At 39.5% G+C, this 19,174-nt stretch overlaps 1 long non-coding RNA gene across 1 annotated transcript in view; it reads right to left on the bottom strand.

Annotated features, from left to right (window-relative positions):
- Nucleotides 1–1,818: 1,818 nt before the first annotated feature.
- LOC137211016 (uncharacterized) overlaps nucleotides 1,819–19,174 on the bottom strand; it is a 99,946-nt gene continuing 82,590 nt past the window's right edge. The window contains exons 2-3 of the long non-coding RNA XR_010936857.1: nucleotides 19,130–19,159; nucleotides 1,819–3,738 (exon numbers count right to left, since the gene is read on the bottom strand). This is a non-coding gene — a long non-coding RNA (uncharacterized lncRNA). The remainder of the gene's footprint in view (nucleotides 3,739–19,129; nucleotides 19,160–19,174) is intronic.

Below are 19,174 nucleotides of genomic sequence, written 5' to 3'. Positions count from 1 at the left end.
AAGTAATGTTGTGAAGTAAATCAACTGAATTCAAAAATTCCCTCTGTATGTTTTTGTTGGCTCAGAACATAAGCTGTGGAAATTCCAAGACTGCCATATAAAAAATTAGAAAAGCTTGCCTGTGATTTGTCACTTTAACTAAAATAGGACTTAAGGAGCATATTCTGCTTTTGAAGACTGTGCCAGGATAAATAGGGTAAATACTAAGCGATTAAAATCTTTAAAAATGAAATTATAGCAAAAATTTCAATGTTCTTATGGAGATTAAAAATATTTTCTATAAATGTTCTAGGTAAGCTTTTAAGAAGCCCAGAGGGAAATAAATATATAGGGAGAAATGCTGAATGTAAAAATGAAAATAGACAGCTTTGACCTAAAAGATTTCCCACTTGAAGGAGTCAGGCACCTAAGAATCTATGGGCTCTGTTATTTCCTCTAAATCAGGACGGAGACCATGTTTGCCTCAGATGACAATAATCTTCTTAAGCCAGATGGCACCGGGCAACCTGACATTTTCCATGCCTCTCAGGATTCTGCAGGAGCAGCAATGGATTTGGCAATTTTATTCTCTTCTCAGGGATGTTCTTAAATTTTTTCAGAGAATTGCTACAACACCCTTTCTTTTTAGATTAGCAAACTGGACAAAACTTAGAAACAATTGTGCTGTGTAACTTATCTTCAAAGCAGTCAATCCAGAAAGACCACTGTGAAGGTCTACTGGACAAAAGTTTCAAGACGATAAATGAGATGTTTGTGTTGGAAGAGATCTGAAAATCATCTAGTCCTGTGGTTCTCAACCACAGAGCAGTGATCAGGTGTAAGAGCTGTTCTTTGGAAATTATTTATTTTTAAAAAATAGATTAGATTGCAGATAATTCCTATGACGGTCATCAGGCTTACTCACTTGCATTCTGAAATGCTTTCCTGACTGGGAGTAAAGAGGTGGAGTTAAACAGCAAGTTTCCTGTGAATTGCTCATAACCCACAGTCTATCTTATCTGCTACATGGTTAGTAAGATAACAGACATTCTGTTAATTATTATTGTTGCTGCAATTAGGAAAAAAAGATTGCAATCTTTTTTTTTTTTAAGTTATTTATTTATTTTGGCTGAGTTGGGTCTCCGTCTCAGTTGTTGTATGTGGGCTTTCTCTAGTTGCAGCGAGCCGGGGCTACTCTTTGTTGCAGTGTGTGGGCTTCTCATTGAGGTGGCTTCTCTTGTTGCAGAGCATGGGCTCTAGGCACTCGGGCTTCAGTAGTTGCAGCACGTGGGCTCAGTAGTTGTGGCACATGGGCCTAGTTGCTCCACGGCATGTGGGATCTTCCCGGACCAGGGATCGAACCCATGTCCCCTGCATTGACAGGCGGATTCTTAACCATTGCACCACCAGGGAATTCCCAAGGCTGCAATCTTATTTGTTTTGCATCCTTGCAAAATATTCATGGGTTTCACCTAAATCTGGGTTTGTGAAAAAGAAAATCATCCATTCTATACTGTAGTGGAGAAAAATTTGAGTCCCTCTGATGAAGCCCAACCCCATCCGATGTAAATGCAGCAAACAGCGACCACCGGAATCACAGGGAGCAGAAGCTTGGCTGGGTCTGGAACTCAAATCCTGAGTGAGCTCTTTCCACTAATCTCTGGTGATACCAGAATATCTGCCTTTAGGGTTGGTTATACATTACAAATAAAATAATTTTGAATAGTTCCATTGAATATCAGCAAGGAAAAGGAACGCATGACTATTTTGAGGAAAAGGACATAAAAATAATTCTTTAAAGATCAGACATACCAAGAAAGTAAAAGAGATAATAATAAATTTACAGAATGTAGCATTTGATTTATTGCAGAAAAAAGAGTAACATCTAAAATATTTCAAAAATAATATCTTGTAGGCAAAATATATTCTTCCTCTGTGGCCCATAACAAGTCTGTTATCTTATTCATTTTGACATTATCCTTGGGAGGAAGGCCCACTTTACAGAATGTAAACAGTAAAGAGAGTGTTTCGTGGTTTTCCAAGATTATATATTTGGAGGCAGGATGGTACTGCAAATCCTGGTTCCACCCCTTTTTCTTTCTGAGCAACCCAAGGGAAGTTACTTTGCCTCTCTAGGCAAAGGTTTCCCCATCTATAAAATAGGATTAAAAATAACACCCATCTAACAGGATTGTCTCAAGGGTTACATAAGATCATGCAAATAGAGTTAACAACACATTTCATGGTAAACAGAAAATACTCAATAAATATCAGCTACTCCAGAGAGAAAGGGAGAGCATATGTGAACAGTGATTTGTGATCTGCTTCTATTGGATTCTTTGGTAAACTGATGAGACACCATCCAAAATACACCAATCTTTTAAAATAATTTTTGGCCAATTATGTAAACCAGACTGTCTACAGTTTTGGATCATGAAGAGAGGAAGAATGGGGAAATTGAGTGACCCTATGTGAATTTGCCCTATTCTCCATTTTCTGTGTTGCTGGGGTGTATGCGTGTGTGTGTGTGTGTGTGAGTGTGTGTGTGTGGTGATCATTACTGGAAAACAGTCTTCTGGAATCTGAAACAGAAGGTCACAGTATCATCTTGAAGTCTGCCCATCACATAGTGTAACCTGGGGATGAGATTGAAATGGAGAGATTCAGAACACTGCCTCAACACTGGGCAAACGATGTTCTATAATAGTGTGGTCCCAAGTGTGGTCCCCAGGCCAGCAGCAACAGCATCACCTGAAAACTTACTAGAAATAAAATTTTCAGACCTTACCCCAGATCTACTGAATCAGCAACTCTGGGGGTGGGGCCCAGCAATCTGTGTGATTGTGGTGCTGCTAAAGTATAAAAACCACTGTTCTCCAAAGAGTCCTCCCCAAGGAAATACCCTTTTCTTCCTAGGCTATTGAACAAAAGCGACCAGAAACATATTCCTATGGCCTAACCTACTTCTTAGCACAGAGCCTCCATATGTATCAATAGTTTTGTTCTGGAGAACATTAAGTCACGGATAGAAGTGTCAGGATGAAATTAACATTATTTTATGTACTTGATCCAAAAAATTTAAAAATGAGGGCAATCAGAGACATAATATTCTAATTTCCTATTGTAGTTTGCTTTTTCCTCTAGGTTTAATAGCTTAACAACTTTTGAACTGGACAAGATCTTGGCATTTGTCTAGTCCAACTAAAGCCCAGAAGAGCCATCATGTGCTCAAGTACATGAGGTTGTTTACAGCAGAAAGCATAAAGACAACCCAGGCCTTTGGCCTAAAATTAGTTCACTGCTTTTCCAGTGAACTAATACACTGTGCTACTTTTTGAAAGATAAAAATGCCATAGAAATTGAGGGAACTTAAGAGAAATTTTTTCTGAAATTCTAATCTGGCCTATCCCTAAACCCAGTTTCCTAATGCTTTTACAGATTCTGTAAAAGATGCTATTGTCCAAAAAGTCATAGAGGAAATTTTCCTAAAAATCATAGGGTTAGATGGTGGATGGATGGATAAAAGCCATTGAGTAGGGGATCAAAATCTCTTAGGTAAAGAATTACAGTTTTTAAAACGTCCTCCACTCCCCAAACACACACACTCCTGCGTCCCAGGAATCTCTAAGAGACTCCTCCTGCTCTCTCTCCCCAAGTTGAGATTCAATCATTGCTCCTGAAGTAAGTCTCCATGGTGAATTCCAGGATGCATTCTTCCTCCCAAGAGGATTCTTTGATTTAGCATGAAGTTCAAAGCCCCTGTAAAAGATAGAAATGTCCATGTAAGAATGTCTGGAATGGCTGTATCAGGCTTTCTTGGGGACTGAGAACCTTGCATTGATAAGAGAGGTATTGCAGTGTGGTCACTGGGGCTGCCATGTGACAGTATCAGAAGAATGTAGTAGCTTTGTGTGGAATAACATTAAAACAATGCCTACAAAATGCCTAAGTCAGTTACAAAATATAATTGTTCTAATACTCAGATTATTATCGTTAAGTATTTATAAAATATTTTCGAGGACTCTATCATAAGTCAGTTTTACTCTATTTTCTTTTCCCAGCAGATTTAAACCTGGTCTCCCTCCTCACAAGCCCATGGCATCAGGCTTTCCATATGTTTCACATACAAGGGGTACCAATTAAAAGCACTGTTACCCTTTTTTTGACAGATCTTCAGGAGTCAATCATCTTCCTAGAAATTCACATTAAGACCTTCGTTAGCAAGTTGTATGCACTTGATTTTGCCTAATTTTAATACAGAGGTACTATTTCTAGTACACCAGGAAACAGTTAAATGAGATCAGCTAGAATTGCCTTCAGCCAACAGGGAACTTGTATATCCCCCTTCACTAACCTTGCATTTGATTACACTATAATCACAAAGGAGGGAATGGTTAGATCGCCCACAGTAAATATAATACAACAAATCTAACCCACTTTCCAGTTTCAGGATAGGACAAGCTTGTGGAGACAATGTGACATGCTGCTAAAAATAGAGAAGAACCTTGTAGTCAGAAGAGAAAGTTTCACTCTTTACTCACTGAGTAACGGTAGGCAGCTCAAAGTCTGAACTTTCCATCACCTGTTAAATGGAGATGGTAATGACAGTACCAGCTTTACATATAAGAAAAAGTGGCCACCAACACCCAAACTAGAGTGTTTTAAATATATTCTAGCCTTATCATCAGCAATTCTACCTTTGGAGTAGAATTATAGGGTCCAAAGAGATTCTTACACAGATCATTAAGGGTCACATACATGGACATTGACTTCAGCATCCTTTGGAGTGAGGTAACTAGAGGTAATCTGGGTGCACATCACTGAGAGAATGCGTAGAGGAAGTTATTTGTCATTAGGTAAATGTATCATAGGGAAAATGTACACATTGTATGGTAGTTAGAAGCAAGGGACTAAATGTACACAGAGTACGTGGATGAATCTTAAATATACGGTCCTGAGGAAAATTTTAAAGTAAATAGAATTATAAAACATAAATTAAATGTAGAAAAAACATGTATTTTGAAAGAACACGTACAAACCAAAAGGTACAGAATGAATACATTATAATGGTTACCTGTGGGGAGGTGGAATGGGAATGAGCAATAGGAATAAAATGGAAGAAAATAAAAAATAACAGAGGAGTCTTGCTTTGACCAGTGATGATAATGTGCCATCAACTGAGGGCATCATTAACTCAATCCTCTGATGTCCAGACAGTGAAAAAAATATTATATAAATGGTATTTGTCAAGAAGATAATTGTTGCCTCCCCGCCAAACTCTTCATCTCTTTCTTTCAACTCTTCATTGAAGAATTTTCCTTCCTTTGATCCTCATTCATTAACCATAGCAATTCTTCCATTAGAAAAATTGATATGAATAACTTATTTATATATTGTTTTTTGTATCCCATTGTCTTATTCACTCTAATACTATTTTTTTTTATTACTGGATAGAAAGAAAAGATTAAAATAAAAGGCTCTCCCTTTTATGGTGGAATTTAACACCAAGGTAAATGGGTGGACTCTTTGAGAGCATGGTGGATCCTCCACTGGTGCCAGATCACAGACATTAAATGTCACCAGAGACCTGTGACTGTAGATTGAAAATTTGAATAAGATCTCATATATAATCAAAAAACATCATAAATAGCTGATTATTCTCTTCTCTCTTTGAAAGTTGGCTTAAATTAGAAGTTTTCAGGTCAAAGTGGTCCCCCTACCATTCTTCCCCAACACACACATGGCTTATTCAGTGAATATGTCTACTTTAATCTACTAATACCTTTGCGATTTTGTGTGTGGAGTGATACAGGAGAAGTGAGGTACAGTTGAAAGACTTGAATAACTAGGACTTGAGGGTAACAAATAAAAGACTGATTAGGTAAAACACAGTTTAATGGATGCACATCCAGCTTGTTGCCCAGCAAAATCTCTCTCATCAGTCACCCTCACACTGCCTAGTCATCTTGTTTACCCCCACCGAGGAAGTGAAGGAGTTACAGTGAGAGGCTCTCTTTTATGTATTAACAAAAGGGCAGGCGTTTGTAGGTGTAATGTGGAGGAGGTTTCTTATTCTGTGGATTATGTTTAACTTGTCACCTTGTCATCTTTCTTCTGTGTTTCTTATATTCCCGCTTTTACATCTTCACGTTGTTTTACTGACTCCTTTTTCCATGAGATGTTAAGGGTCATCAAGTTTTCATAGCCATTGTCAAGACACTGTCATTTTTTCAGGAAAAGCACTCACTGCACTTGTCCCTTTCTACCTGGTAACTTCTTTATGATATTTAAAGTGTTGAAGACTCTTCTTGTTCTTTCCTCATTTTGATTACTCAGTCTCCCAGATCTTCTAAGGCAATGAAAGAGCATAATATCTGGCCTGCCCTCAAGAGATTTATCTTCCAAAATATCTTTCAAAAATAGTCTACAGTAAGAGCATTGACAAATAAGAGCCTTAGACATCTCTTGCTTTCTCTCTCTTGCTGTCTCTTTTTTTACTTGATTTAGGAGCATTTCTGTAATAATTATTTCACCAGCATGCTCTGTGACTTCCAAGAAACATCCAAATATTGAATAAAATAAAGAATTTTAAGACACCATTATTTATGGTATACTGACTTAAGTGGATGAATTTAATTTTAGTCATCTGTGGGAGTTTAAATTCTGTTATGATGTACAAATAAGAATAAAATTCCATCTATATTATTTGCCTGGATTTCCTGTGGCCTGGTATTGTGGAGCACTGGAAAGTTTGACACAGAAATGTGTTGACCAGACTGGATGCTGCCAGTTGCTCTAACCAGTCATAAGCCATGGTTAGAAATTAAAGGCACAGGAAGGTTGATTATTTTCCCTCCTGGTTTCTAAGGAAATACTGCTAGAATTTATGGATCCAAAGGGAAGAATGGAGTAGATGAATGATATTTTGTAATAATAAGAGCAGGTGTTGGTCATGGTATAGCCTTCTCTTGTCGTCTTGAGGAGCAGTTCAGACAACCAGCTTTCCTTAAATGCATTTCTACTCTGGTGCCTGGACTGAAATATACAATGCACAACTCTTTAAAAATCCTATGATTCAAAGCATAATCTTCATTTTCTGTTTCCCCTCAGAATGATTTGTCAGAAAAGAAAAGAACTGTGTCAAACAAATCTCCGGAAAAGCAAAATAACATAACCAATAAAGTCAATCATTTCTTTGATCATTTTCTTTATATTATCTTAATAATTTCTTATAGGAAAATCCAAAATCTACATTTCAAATGTTCTTACAGCTGACATGGGAGCAAATACATGGTTTGCTAGCTTTTCCCCCACAAGCCTTGATGTCACCAAACACATGATGCGGAATAAGATAGGGCTGAAACATTAATGTGAGAACTGGGAGAAGGTCCAGTCAGAGGCAGCTGTGTTGGAGTTAATGGAAATGATGCGGGGAGGGGAAGTGGGAAAGCACCAGTCAAAGGTGGTAAGGAGCTGGGAAACATGGCTGAGAAATAAGCTGAGGGAGAGATTTGGACTTGTGCTCTTTTCTATCCATCCTCATTGCACTAGAAGGGCAATAAGGATGTTTGCTGTATTGCCACTGCAGGACAGAAAACCAGCCAGGTCAGTGCAATGTTAGCCAGAAACAACAGAGCAGTGCCAGAGGCCAGCTAGAGGGGAAGCGGGTAACAATATATGCAGAAAGAGCAGCAGCCCCTGAGAATTCCTTCTACCCTTTCCCTCCTCTTTCCATATGCTGACGTTGTGCTAGCTTTGCAACGTGTCAACCTAGCTAGTATGAACTACATTTCCAAGAATTCTTTTTCTCTGTATTTCCAGTTAAAGACTTTTGCACAATATTGGATAGTAGAAGTGACATAGCATTCAGATTGTTTTGGTTTGGTTTGGTTTTGGGGTGGTTTTTTTTTGTTTGTTTTGTTTTTCCTCACAATGTCAGAGCAAGATAACCAGGAGTTTTTGAAGTTCATGAACATTGTCACCTTGCTGGCTTACTTCATGGACATGCAAATGATCCAGATTCTCTTAGAAACTCCTTCATGTTTTCTGATTCAAGAGCTAGATGTCTTGGGTCCACGATGAAGTGTTCCAACATCTCACTGCCGTGAGGTTGAAAGCAGTGAGAACTGACACAGGTTCCCATCCAGCACTGCAGGTTCCAACTCATGCTTATGAGCTCCAGTTTTTCCTTGCTGTCTCTGACTTTATATCCACGTTTCCTTTCTGACTGACTTCTCTACAGACTTCAAACTCCAGCATCAGAAATGAAGACAACAACCCAGCAGAGACTGTTTAACCAGCTCTTTCCACTGTGTAGGCTTGAATCACCATAACAAATCCATTAATATAGCGAAATAAATGTATTTCCTTCAAGTGATTCTCCCTAGACTATACAGAGATCCAGTAGGTTACAAGCAAAGGAAAAAGCTTTCAGAAAGAACAGTCCCCTAGGTGAAGGCATGACAAAATTTGTCAAGGAACAGGGTCAACTGTGGAGAAGAGGAATGGCAAGGGGGTCATGAAGGAGTCTTGCTCCCCTACTGGGATGACTTTCCCATTCTGCCCCTATTCCTGAAACTTACCACAAGGATCACAGTTAGCCTGGAATTTAACATTTTCATGAAAGCTAGTTGATACTCCCAGAGGACTATGAGCTCACAGGCACACTAACAAGACATCTGATACCAGGATTAAAAAACAAACGGAAAAACTTATACCTGAAAAATAAGGCTTAATTAACCAGAGAGATAAATTATTTAAATTAAACATTATAATTGTCTTCAAAAAGATGAGGAAGATATTATTAACATAAAGAAAGAACTAGCAGTTATAGAGTATAACCAAGTGGAAATACTGTAGCAGAAATATAAAATTTGAAATAAAGAACTCAATATATGGTATAATAGAAGAATAAATATAGTTGAAGAACAAGTTAGTGAGCTGAAAGGTGAGAATGAAGAAATCTATGAAAGCACTAGGAAGAAAGTTGTGGAAAATATAAAGGAAGATTTAATAAGAGATGTGAAGAACAGAATTAGGAGAGTCAACATTTATATGAGAGTCACAGAAAAAGGGAGAAAAACAATAAAAAGTCAAGGTCTACTTGAAAGAATGAAGACCAATTATTTCCCAGAGTTAGAGAAAGATGTAAGACCTTGGAATGAAAGGGCTCATAAATTATAAAATGGCATAACGAAGAAAAGAACTGTACTTATACATCTTATAATAAAATGTTAAAAATTAAAAGACAGAAAAAAATTCTAAAATGCTGCTGGAACAAACTGCAGATCACCTATAAAGAAGTAAGTATAAAAGTAATATCAGATTTTGCAACAGTAACCTAAATGCAAGAAAACAATAGATATTGTTTTGAAAGAAAAGAACTTCCTTTTTTTACTTTCACAGCCAACTAAGCTATTACTGAAATGTGACAGAAAAATTTCTTTGGGGGCATATAAGGTCTCAGAAGTTTACTGCACAAGAACTTTAAAAAAAAAAAACCTTTTGGAGAAAGTGCTTTAGCAAAACGAGCAAGAAACTCAGAAGGAAGCTATAAAATACGTAGTGTTTTCAGTTAACCAGTACTGCATAACAAATCACCCCAAAGCTTAGTGGTTGAAAACAATAGCATTTCTTTTGCTCACTAGTCTGCAAACTAGGCAGGTCTCTGGGCACAGCTCTCTCTACCCACTTTAGCAGTGGCTCAAAGGTTGGTGTGGAGAATTATCTGAAGGTTCACTCACTCATGTGACGGGCTCCTGGGCTGAAGAAGACTCAATCACTTGAAGAGTGGAATAGCTGGAACTGCTATCAGTATCTCAAATGTAGCACTGACTCTCCACGTGATCTTTCCAGCACAGGGACTTCAAGGTAGCCAAATGTATAACATATTGACTCAGGACTCCCAAGGCATGTGCCTCAAGAGAAAAAGCCAAGTGGAAGTCATATTGCTTTTTGACATAGCCTATTCCATCTTGTCTGTCAAGTACGAGTATGATATTTTACATTGTTTACAAGCTAACAAGTTAGCCTGCCACATTTTTATGAATGCTGGCAGAAGGCACAAGACTCTTGGGTCAAAGACAAAGGATAGATCATTACTTGCAGTAATAGCAGTAGATGGAGAATAAGCATTTTCTTCCGCTAATGCCTGGAGCCCCAGTTCCACAGGGTGATGAACAGAGGGTCAAGTGACAACTCCTCATACACTGGGTTGCATTACAGAAGAGGAGCATTGAGCTTAGGAAATACAAATATATTTTACTGGACAGTAAACATGCTCATCCTTTGCTCTGGAGAGTGACACTATCTCTATTCCAAGACTTTAAGCAAATCTGTCCTTTGCTCTGGAGGGAGATAACTATTTTATCTTCTAAGTCAGTTTATTACAGAAATATCCTTCCAAAGTTAGTCTAGAACAAATGTGGTCAATATCTCTGCTTGGAAGACATGATGAAATGCAAGAAACTGACAGAGAATTGTCTCTCAGGAGTCTCATTTCTACTGCATTTTATTTGTTAGAAGGATAAATATTTACTAAGGGAGATTGAGGCACAAGGACTTCTGCTTCCAACAAAGATGGAGTAACAAGGACCAGATTCACTCTCTAGTCTGAAACCAAAAACTGGACAAAATATATGAAACAATGTTTTTCAAAACATTGGAATTAGACAATGAGTGATGGTAATCCCTGAGAAAACAAACAACATAAACCCTATGATTGCTCCAGCTACTGACTTGAGAGAGTTTTCAGGCCTTGACATAGGGATAGGGATCACAAGCAGAGCTCAGAAAATTCCCTGAGACAGAGCTGAGTGTCCAGGGAGATCAAGGTGGTTAGAGTTCCCAGGGCAGAGTACAGGCGAGGAGAGAGCTGTATCCAGAGATGGAACCATTGGACTAATAAACTTACTAAAAGTTACTGCTATCTTAAAAAAAAAAAAAAAAGAACTAAAAAACCAAAAGAACTCCAAGTCTCAAGCTCATTTATATCAACCCAGAACTAAAACTGCAGAAAATAACAATAGGCAAGAGCTAGAGGACAAAAGAGAATTTTTTTTCAAAAAATGGAAATTAAAATGTGTTAAGATGATTGTCTGCTTGTATAGAAGGGAAATATGAAGGGTAATAAATTGACAGAAAAAAGTATGTGTAAGTAAGCCATACAAAAAGAAAAATAGAGTATTATTTTTAATTGGCTAGATTATAATTTAATCTACCCAGAGGCAGGAGAAAATAGTTTTTAAGGAAAACAAGGTAATTAGAATATATAAAATGAGCTAGCAGAAATGTTTTAATATAAGAGTAATTAAAATAAGAATATATGGATAAATTTAGTGATCAAAAGAGGAGAGTTTTGGGCTTCCCTGGTGGCACAGTGGTTGAGAGTCCGCCTGCCAATGCACGGGACACGGGCTCGTGCCCCGGTCTGGGAAGATCCCACATGCCGCGGAGCGGCTGGGCCCGTGAGCCATGGCCGCTGAGCCTGCGCTTCCGGAGCCTGTGCTCCACAACAGGAGAGGCCACAACCGTGGAGGTCCGTGTACCGCAAAAAAAAAAAAAAAAGAGGAGAGTCTTAGTTTATGTTTGCAAAACCAAGACCAGGAGTAAGTAGTTTACAAGAATCACCCAATTATAAGAAAAGGATAAAGAGAGTTGAAACTAAAAGGAGAAAAGACAAATATGCACCAAAAGAAAGCCAGGATAAAAATTTTAATATCAAAATACACTTGAAAATAAAAACATCATAAGAGTTGAAGAGGGATGTTCTCTAATGCTAAAAAAAAATGCATAATCATCAAGAAGTCACAACTGGTAACTGGAAATACTAACTCACCTCTCTCAGAAAGTGATATGTGAAGCAGAAAATTTCTTGAGAATTAAAATTAATTAGCTATAATGAAAAGAGCATGGGACTTGATATCAATTCAAATTGATCTCATCTCTATTGGGTTCCAGTTTTCATCTCTATGTCCTAGCTTTGCTCCTTTCAACAAGTCACTTATCTTTGAATGTCAGTATCCTCCTCAACGATAGGATACACAATACCTAGCTGACCAACTGTGTGACTTGTTTGCCTCTCTGAGTGTCAATCTCCAATTTCTATGGTAGCTATTTAAAAGTACCTGCTACGCAAAACTCACCAGGTTGGTCAGCCTTAAATAAGAAAATGTATGTAAACTGTTTGGTGAAATGTGATGTCCTATATTTTATTATTGTTGTTCTTATCATTATAACAGCAATTTGCTCACTGTTTAGCTGTACTGATTTAAAAGTTAGAACATGTCAATGTAATAATATTATCATGTAAGTCCACAGAATACATATATTTTCACACTATTTTTCACCACCCGAAGAGTTAGGTGTTGATATCTCCACTGTAAAGACAATGACACTAATTCAGAGAGTTCATGGAACTTGACAAGGACCATCTAGCTAGAAAACTACAGCCTGTGTTGAACTCATATCATCTCGACACCACTGTTAAAATACATTATATTCACCAAGTAAAATACATGTAACAAATATTCCAATCAAACAGTGAAGTGACACTCTAGAATGAGTACAGACTAGAAAAGGAGATGGCCCCTTAGCCCTTAATGAGCTGTGGAGGGCATAAGGAAGTCATTAGAGAAGCAGTCAGGTTTCATTGCACCTCAGAGCATGAGAGAAACTGCAATGTCATAAATGCAGTGAGACGTCTACTTCCCTGAGTCCTCAGCCAATGGTAGCCAAGAATGGCACGGACAGCTTGATACTGTCAACTATTCCACACAATGCTCTATTTCAGAGGAAATGTATGGGGATAGTTTCCTCTCCTACACATGGCGTTTCCTCAGAAATCACAAAATGAAACCAGATGCTGAAACAAAGGAATGGTCTTTCTTAGCAGGGGTGGAACCAGTTGAATGCCCTGGTCTCTGTTCTCTCATTTATCAACAGCATCCAGGAACCCACTGCCTTTCTAAGCAGGAAAGGCACTCCACGTGCAATGGAGCCAAGAGGATAAGAAGGGTCTCAGTGGTGCGGTTGTTTGGAAGACACCCAAGGCATCTGTCAAGCACCTTCTCTCAGTGTTAGTGAAAGGCAAGACTGGGTTAAAATTGTGAGGAAGCCACTGTAAGTCCTCTCCCCTCCCCCATCCCATGTTTCAGAATCTTCTTGCTGGGAAAGTCCCATTTCCCTTTCCACTTACTGGCCAGCTTTCTCCTGCTTCCTCATTGCTCTGGCTACAAATCTCATTTTAATCATTTACACCTGGGGTGAGAACAAAAGCTTTTGTTCTGGGGACCTTAGCTCTTCAAGCTCCATCTCCAGTTGTTGACTGAGAATCTCAGTCACCTTATTGAGGCAATTTTGAGGAGAAAGAGGAGGAGCTTTGGGTGAAAGAAGCTGAGGGTCCTTCCAGGCCTGTGAAATCTCAGAGCTGAGGTGTAGACTTCCTCCCAGGACTGCAGGGCAAAGGAGTGGGCAATTCCCTTTTCACTTGCCAGCTGTGAGATCCAAATCGCACCATTTACTAACTGAGAATTTTGAGGAAGGAAATTTTGTGGCTACCATGTCAGTGAGGTGGAAAAAATCCCATTAGGGGTAAGTGGGGTGTTTTACCAACCACAAAGAGGAAATTAAAATCTTTACCCACTGAAGCATGTAGCTCTGCTATTTTGGGACCAGGAGTGATTAAGCCAGTATTAGGAGAAAAGCAAACACAAATTATGAGAGTTTCTAATTAAATAACACACTTCAACCTTAGACTTTCCAGCAGAAGGTAAGACTTGAGAATAAACGTGGTCCCATCTTTTTTACTTTTAACCATAAAAGTTATCCACATTATGAACTTCTCAAGGGAAACTAGTTAACCAGAGCCTAACCTGCTGGGGTATTATCAGAGCTGAACTGATTGAGGAAAGCAAATATCTAACTCCAGTCAGCTCTGTGTGGATGTAGGAAAATACTCACCTCCAGCCTGTTCTAGCCATTCTGTCCCACCTAAGGGGAGAGGGGGCAGGAAGTGAGAAACACTTCTGAAGTTCCCAGTCCAGAGGCACAGGCTCACTAAAAGACTGAGACCTAATCATAGGACTATAGAACACTTTCCCCTCTCCCACACCTCACCACCACATTACTAAAGGCCTCTTGACAGCAGTTCCTTTCACCTGCATCATGTCTAGCTATCAAGATCCAGCAAGGACATGGAGCAACAGGAACTCTCATACATTGCTGATGGGAATGCAAAATGGTACAGCCACTTTGGAAGACAGTTTGGTAGTTTCTTACAAAACTAAATACACTCTTACCATATGATGCAGCAATCATACTCCTTGGTATTTACCTAAATGAGTTGAAAACTTAGGTCCACACACAAGCCTGCCAAAGGATAGTCACAGTGAAACGGAACAGGACCCTATGGTCCTTGACCCCCATGTCCTCTGCCTGCCTTTCTTCTATGGAAAAACTTTAGCTAAAGAATAAGTTTAATCAAAGAAGTCAGAAAATGCAGAAACAAAGGAAAACAGTCCAACAAGACTAAATAATAATAGTTTAGTCGTTAAGCATAGTCAAGGACTTTTAGTTCCTTCTCAAGGGCTATAGATAATATTCTGAGCCATATCCTGTGAGCTGTCACATAGGTACTGAAACCCCTACCACGTAGAAAAATTAACTACATGATGACCAGACTGTAACCATGACATGAACTGCCACAATTCTAAGAACTGGCCTCAAAGAAATAGGAAAAAACTGACCCTGGAACTGAAGATTTACTGTACTTAAAACAATCAAGATGACACTGATCAGACCACCCCATGACCAATTTCAAGATGACTGTCAGAGCTGACTGTGCTGTTGCTACATGTAGCCCCCTCCCTCCGCCTATAAAAGCTCTTGCCCCCGATTGTCAGTTGGGAGGGAGTTGGCCTCTGGACAGGAGTCCGCCTTCCCTCACATTTGCCGGCATCCAAAATAAAGCAAACTTTCCTTTCCACAAATCTTGGCTCTTTATTGGCTTTTGAGCAGTGAGCAGCTGGACCCCCTCCCCACACACACTTTCAGTTACAATAGCAGCTTTATTTATAATTGCCAAAACTTGGAAGCAACCAAGATGTCCTTTAGTAGATGACTGGATAAATAAACTGGGGTACACCCAGACAATGAATATTATTCAGCACTAAAAGGAAGTGAGGTATCAGGCTATGAAAAGACATGAAAGAAACTTAAATGTGTATTACTAAGTGAAAGAAGCTAATCTGAATAGGCTGCATACTGTATGATTCCAACTCTATGACATTCTGGAAAAGGCACAACTATGGAGACGATAACAAGATCAGTAGCTGCAAAGAGTAGGCACAGGGAAGGATGAAAAGGCCGAGCACAGATGAATTTTAGGGAGCTAAAAATATGATTTTAAAAAGATGTATAAATGTTATCATACATTTGTCCAAATCCATTGAATGTCCAACACCAAGGGTGAGCCCTTAGAACTTTGGGTAATTATGATGTGTCAATGTAGATTCATCTGAAGTTAAAAATGTACCATTCTGATGGGTGATGTTGATAGTGGGGTAGGCTATGCATGTGCCTAAGGGGTATATGGGAAATAGCTGTACATTCCTCTCAATTTTATAAAAAAATATATTAAAAAATATAAAGACTTTAAAAAAAGAAAGAACCATTTGGCCATGCTATCTCAGTGTCTGACCACTTCCACCAAAAAGAAAAAAAACCCAAGTAAATGTCACTTTTCAGTACCAAATCTATGTGTAAGTTGCATGGCTGTTTGTTTAATAACAAGGGAGTGTGGCTGGAAAGTCAGAACTAGTGGTGGAACCCAAAGTGAGTAAAGACCACCCAGAGGCGTTATTCATAAGCTATCTTCTTTGGTTATAAATCCTCAATAAAACCATAGTTTTATAACAAACATTTAGTGGAATCAAACTCAGGCATCTCAAGATTGTTATTAATTTCATTCACATTCAATTGGTCCAGTGTTGCTGGCCTGACACCTGGAGACCATTAATTAATCGATAGCAATGGCAGCAGGTGGTGATGTATTTCAAGTGTGCTTGCGAAAAATATTTTTTAAACAACTATTTTGGCAACAAAGTTCAGACCAACCCCTTTCAGGTTAGTAGGCCTTTAGGTCACATTTTGAAAGGCAAAGAGATTTCCTGTACAATAATCTTCCTCTATCTTTACTTCAATTGCAAGGTAAACTCACTGTAAGACATTTATTTTTCCCAGCAAAAGGATGATTGATTGCACCCAAATGAAGAAGGGGGTTCAGGAAGAGGAAAAGATAAATGAGCATTCCTCTGCCCAAAGGACACATTCAAACTCTTATGCTTAGCCCATAGGACGGTTCTGCTCTCCATCGTCCATATGCTGTAGTCTGGGGATCCAGTAGGGAGCAATTACCAACCATGTGTGCACATAGCATAAAGCATGGAGCACCGTGCAGCCTCCAAAGACTCTCAGTGTAACCAGAGTATATAGTTTCCTTTAAAACAACAATATTACAGTAACTATTCTCACACTGCCATGGAACCTGATTAAATGCTGGAAAAAATCTAAGCTTTTCTGCCTCAACCACTGCCTGGATTTGGAGAGGAAGAAAAGACAGAAAGGAACCCATAATGGAGGGTGAAGAGCTTGTCAGAAAAGATTTCACAGGAAGGATATCCCTTGGGCTGAGACTTGCAATATGAGTGGATACTCTTCTGGAATTCTCGAAGAAGGGGCAGTCTGAGTCAAGATTCAGAGGTGAGAAACAGCCTGGCATATCACATCCATGACTTCCACCTCATCCTCATTGCCTGGTGTGTGCTCATGATTTGGGACGGTAGCATCAAAGCCTGCACGGTTTAAGTGGTTCTCTCTTACTCTCTTCCCAGTGCCTGGGGTGCCAGATCCATTCTAAGGAGTTCTACCCTAGGCAATGAGCAACCTCAAGGCAAAGATAGCATGATCAGAGCTGTGCCTCAGAAAGATCACTCAGGTAGCAGGAAGAAGGATGAATGGCAGAACCATTCGGAATTAAATGTAACAGCCCAGAAAGAGTAAGAAAAGTTGCTGGCCTGAACTCAGGGCCAGACTAAAATATGTGGAGAACCTGAGTTGGCTAATTATTTGCCCCTACAAACTGGTATTTTCTCGTATTTGCTCTACATGTGTTTAGAGAAGGGACTGGGTGCTAATCAACACCCAGCCCTGTATTGCCCGCAACCCACCTGCTTGCCAAGGCAGCTTAGAGACCACCTGCTGTTACTAAAGCAGATTCCATGAAGGCCTCAACTCTCACTCCAACAGCTGCCATTTCCTCCTTAAAGGATTATGGTGTAAACAAAATTTCTAATGGTCTTTAAGCACCCCTTATAGATTAGCATTCTAGGCTTTAAGCTGGCTTGACATACCTCTTGGTCTGTCTCTGCTTAAACTAAATCATAGCAGAGTATTTAGGTAGGAAAAGATAGACACAGGCACTATTAAAAAGGAGAATGTGACGTGGTGACTGAAAAGCAGGAGATAAGGCAGAGGGAAAAAGTCAGTAATGGACAATGAGAAAGAAGAACTGGAAAGGCAGGAAAAGAAACTTGAAATAGATGGGTCTTAGAAGCTGTATTAGGGCTGAATAACACCCCTCAAATCACAGAGGCTTAACATAGGAAAATCTCAATCATGCAAAATCCAATGTAATTCCCAACAGGGAGGCCCTCCTGGGAGGCTCTTCTCAAAGTGGTGACTCAGGCTATTTCCACCTGTGGCTCTGCCTTCTCATGGTTTTAATATTGCACTGGTGTCAGTCTGCCAGCAGGTGTTTAGAGGATCATGAACCTCAGTTCAGAAGTGATGTATCACTTCCTCTCACATTGGTGGCAAAAACTAGTCATGGGGCCCACCTGGACATAAAAGGGACTAGGAAATATAATATCCATCTGGGTGCTACTGTCCAACAACTCTGCACCACGGAAAGGGACCCCAAAACGGTCATCTCCCAGCCAACTCTGCCACAGACAACAAGGGGAGACAAAATTCAAACATGAGTAATTGATAAAGATTTTTTTTTTTTAGATTCCATGAAGAACCTAGGGACAGGACAGGAATAAAGATGCAGATGTAGAGAATGGACTTGAGGACACAGGGAGGGGGAAGGGTAAGCTGTGACAAAGTGAGAGAGTGGCATGGACATATATACACTACCAAATGTAAAATAGATAGCTAGTGGGAAGCAGCGGCATAGCACAGGGAGATCAGCTCGGTGCTTTGTAACCACCTAGAGGGGTGGGATAGGGAGGGTAGGAGGGAGATGCGAGAGGGAGTGGATATGGGGATATATGTATATGTGTAGCTGATTCACTTTGTTATAAAGCAGAAACTAACACCATTGTAAAACAATTATACTCCAATAAAGATGTTTAAAAAAAATTCGTTTTTCATTCATCAAATGAATGGGTAAACAAAATGTGGTATATACATAATATGTAATATTATCCAGCCTTAAAAAGGAAGGAAATTCTGACACATACCAAAACATGAATGAACCTTCAAAATATTATGCTAAATAAAATAGCCAGTCACGGGCTTCCCTGGTGGCTCAGTGGTTGAGAGTCCACCTGCCGATGCAGGGGACACGGGTTCGTGCCCCGGTCCGGGAGGATCCCGCATGCAGCGGAGCGGCTGGGCCCGTGAGCCATGGCCGCTGAGCCTGCGCGTCTGGAGCCTGTGCTCCGCAACGGGAGAGGCCACAGCAGTGAGAGGCCCGCGTAGCGCAAAATAAAATAAAATAAAATAAAATAGGCAGTCACAAAAGGACAAATATTGTATGATTCCTCTTCTATGAGGTACCTAGAGTAGCCAAAGCATAGAGACGAAAAGCAGACTGGTGGTTGTCAAAGCTTGTGGGGAGGGTGAATGAAGAGTTGTTTTTAATGGATATAGAGTTTTGGGGAAGACAAAAATGTTCTGGAGGTGGATGGTGGTGATGTTTGCACAATACTGTGAAGGTACTTAATGCCACAGAGATGGACAGTTAAAATGGTTAAAATGGCAAATTTTATGTTATGTATACTTTTCCACAATAAAATTGTTTAAAATTTTTCATGAAGTTCTCTAGTCCTGCTTAGCCCTGTAAAAATATGTAACAATGAATACTTACCAGGCATAAACCCTTCCAAGAAAAGGTTACCTATAAACAGAAAAG

This window comes from Pseudorca crassidens, chromosome 2 (assembly GCF_039906515.1).
Source record: "Pseudorca crassidens isolate mPseCra1 chromosome 2, mPseCra1.hap1, whole genome shotgun sequence".
NCBI classification, from domain to species: Eukaryota; Metazoa; Chordata; class Mammalia; order Artiodactyla; family Delphinidae; genus Pseudorca; species Pseudorca crassidens.
Note: the sequence above shows the minus strand (reverse complement) of the source record. Positions and strands in the feature narration are given on the sequence as shown.